The sequence below is a fragment of the Gastrolobium bilobum genome, unplaced genomic scaffold (assembly GCF_033153095.1).
Source record: "Gastrolobium bilobum isolate Gb01-03AN ecotype WA unplaced genomic scaffold, APGP_CSIRO_Gbil_v1 utg865, whole genome shotgun sequence".
Classification (NCBI taxonomy): Eukaryota; Viridiplantae; Streptophyta; class Magnoliopsida; order Fabales; family Fabaceae; genus Gastrolobium; species Gastrolobium bilobum.
This window is the reverse complement of record NW_026896338.1, coordinates 211098-214461: the sequence shown is the minus strand read 5'-3', so window position 1 is coordinate 214461 and position 3364 is coordinate 211098. Positions and strand designations below refer to the sequence as shown.

The window sequence follows — 3364 nt, the reverse complement described above, 5'->3', positions numbered from 1 at the left end:
TTAAAGAAGATGAAGGAATAAATACAAGGAAGGTTCTTATCAAGGAAGGTTATCACACCAAGTTTGCACAAAGAATTTCAAGAAAGCACAGAAAGAAGAAAAGACCAGAAAACTTAAAAGAGAAGGAGATGAAGAAGAAGATGATGGAAAAGAAGGTGGGGGTTTTAAGGAGAAAAAGGAAAGGGGTGAATGGGAAAATCAAAGTAGGTAGTAATAAAGAGAAGCGAAAAAGTAACGGGCTTTTCGAATCTCGAAGGACAATAATGGCTGTCAGGATATGACGTTTCAGATGGGCAACCGTTTGGAGAATCAAGGCAACAAGAAAGTGACAAATGGCAATCAAGATTAGGATTAAGTAGGAAGCATTTAATGAGGATGCTGACGTATAAGAAAGAGAAGATATAAGGGGTAAAATAACTTATAAACTCGGAGTAAAATAGACATTGCACTCCGAGCTTGGGGGCTTAATGTTCCGGGTTTATACATCCGGGTATCAATAGTCAAGGAAAAGAGTTGATAGAACCCGGATGGGGTTTTACCCGGAAGGGAAGTCGGCCAAAATACTATAACCCAAAGTGGGCCCTACCACGATTACATGATGGGTTTCTATAACTACCCACGTTCACAATAACCACCTATGGAAGGGTTATATATACCAAAGACCATAACTAACATAGGGGATAGACAATAATCATACTAATGTTCATACACAACAGCAATAATTTTCAAACGGGGAGTACTAAATTATAGAGAAGCAGTTTTACCTTGAGAACCATCAGCTTTCTTAACTAAGGACTCATAATCAGCCGCCAAGAGGTTGGGGCGCTTTCTTTTAGTCTTAGGTCCAAATGCATCCTCAAAAGGCTGTCTATCAAGAAGGTGAACCCTTGATTGCTACATTCGAAATCCACAAAATTAGTAAATTTCAAAAAAAATAATAATAAAAGAAAGCACATAACTATTAACAAACAAAACAAAATCCTTGCAACAAATAAACAGCTTAATAAATAAACCTTTTGGTGGTCGTTGAGGAGTGACAGTGGCAATTTCTTCTCCTTCAGAATAACATTGTAATTACTCGACATGCGGCTCTGCAGCTCTTCTCTGAAGAACTCAAGCTCTTTCTGATTCACAACCCGAGTGTTCCCTACAGATCATGAAACCGAAAAATTAAAATAAAATAAAATTGTCAAAACCATAAAATTCACAAGTTCAAGTTGAAGAATCGTGATTATTATTTTATTTTTTGTTGTGAAATTGAAACTAACCGAACCAACGGCGATCAGGTTGGATTCGCGTGTCCCTTGCGGTCGCGAACTGGCCTCGTGTTGTACATCTTGAGGCGGCGCACGGTGGCGGCGGAGCGTGACTCCTTCTTCGTGTCATTGCTGCGATTCACGTCGAGTGAATGCTTCGGTTTTCCCGAGACGTTCACTTTCCTCTCCTTCTTCTTCGTCATTGCAGAGATAGAGAGAGAAACACAGAGATATAGAGAGAGAGAGAGAGAGAGAGAGAGAGAGAGAGAGTGTGGTAGTGAGGTTCAACTTGGTTTGTTACGTTCAACTTGGTTTGTTCCAACTGAAAGAGGGGTACCGCCAAATACACACAGTTAAGGATTAGGGTGATGATTCTGAATAGGGGTGTTATGGGGCCCAAAGGTTTGAATCGGTTTGGATCGGTTAGTTCGGTTTGGAACACCCCTAATTCGAACCATAAAAAATATTTATAAAAATAACAAAAAATTATTATTTTTTGTCAAATGAAAATGAGAGCCATAATATTTTTATTATTTGTTTATTATGTATTTAAATAAGATTTTTCAGTTGAAAAAATTAAAATATATATATATATATATTTGAGAGTTAGAGTATTTTGGTCGAAAGTTGTTTTTATTATAAAGTCATGCTTACTCACCTACTTTGATAATATTTTTTATTAATAAAAACTGTTTCGAATAATTTTAAAATGAAATTTAAATGTTTGGAATAAGAAAAAAGAATTTTGTATACCTTATCTTACACTGTTATACCTAATAAAAGAAAAAAGAACGAGAGAGAATGTGTATTTAAAAAGTTAACTTATTTCAAATTATATTATTAGATAATTTATACTTATCCACAAAAAAAGATTTTTATAGTTATGTCTATGTTTTTATATTATATCTTAGAAATGAACTTTCATTTACTACAATCAGATTTAAAAAATAACAATAAATAATTATTTTTTTTGCAAAGATTTGTGTCGTTAGTCTTTGGAATTTCACAAATTTATATTTACAAAAATTGAAATCAGATTTAGTAATTTAATTATAAAAGAAGAAAGATAAAATTTAAGTTGAATTATAAAAATATATTAGCGGGCTGGCCCTCTGGGCCGACCTCAGCTTTCCACCTCTAACTATCAGCATTTTATATAAATAATTTTTTTTTGCAAGGATTAGTGTCGTTAGTCTTTGAAATTTCACAAATTTGTATTTATAAAAATTGAGATCAAATTTAATAATTTAATTATAAAAGAAGAAAGATAATATTTCAATTGAATTATAAAAATATATTGGCGGGCCGGCCCGCAGTTGTCCACCTCTAGCTGTCAACATTTTAATTACACTCTTGCAATAAAAAAATGAAAGTTTAATTTCTTTCTTATGTATTAAATAAAAATTTTCATTTTTATAGTTCTTTAATTTAAAAAAAAAATTTACAGAATGACAATTGTCATTTTTTATTTAAATTTAAAATTCAAAACTTTTTATGTTAATTATACATTTTTTTAAATATAATTTTTTTCTATTTTAAATTATGATTTTTATATATTTTTTAATTGGTTATACATGTATATTTAAAAATTTTATGTTAAAATTTAAATTTATTTTTTGTAAATTATAAATTATGCCATTAATCTATAATTTTATATTAAATTTAAATTTATTATATATATCTCTTTTTACACTGCAGAAACAATAAATGCTGAACTACTTTTCACCTATCAAATTCAAAATTTAAATTTAAAAGTTTGAATTATAAATATTAAAAACAATTCTCACTCAATAGACTTAAATAATAAATATTATTAATAAACTTAAATTCTTTCACAAAAAGTAGTGGAAAACATGTATTAAAAACCGTGCATATTTTCCAAGTAATAACCACAATGTGAGTGTTTTTATGTTTACTTACTTGGTTGGGTTGGTCTTGCTAAAACAAATTCGTGACCTTACTGGACATTGTTAATACTTATGACCCCTTGGACACTGAGTTGTGAGGGAGGATTTTAGCTTGACAGGTAAGCTTCGTGTCCTCGGTTTTATGCATGATGGTTCCACCATACCTCATGGAGGGGTAAATTATATGCATGTTGTGTTTTT

The 3364-nt window shown here is 31.2% G+C and overlaps 1 long non-coding RNA gene across 1 annotated transcript; it reads right to left on the bottom strand.

Annotated features, from left to right (window-relative positions):
* Window positions 1-163: 163 nt before the first annotated feature.
* LOC133299241 (uncharacterized) lies at window positions 164-1298 on the bottom strand. Its single transcript, XR_009749903.1, has 3 exons — window positions 1269-1298; window positions 1014-1147; window positions 164-894 (listed from the first exon to the last, which is right to left on the bottom strand). It is a non-coding gene; the product is annotated as an uncharacterized LOC133299241 (long non-coding RNA).
* Window positions 1299-3364: the final 2066 nt, after the last annotated feature.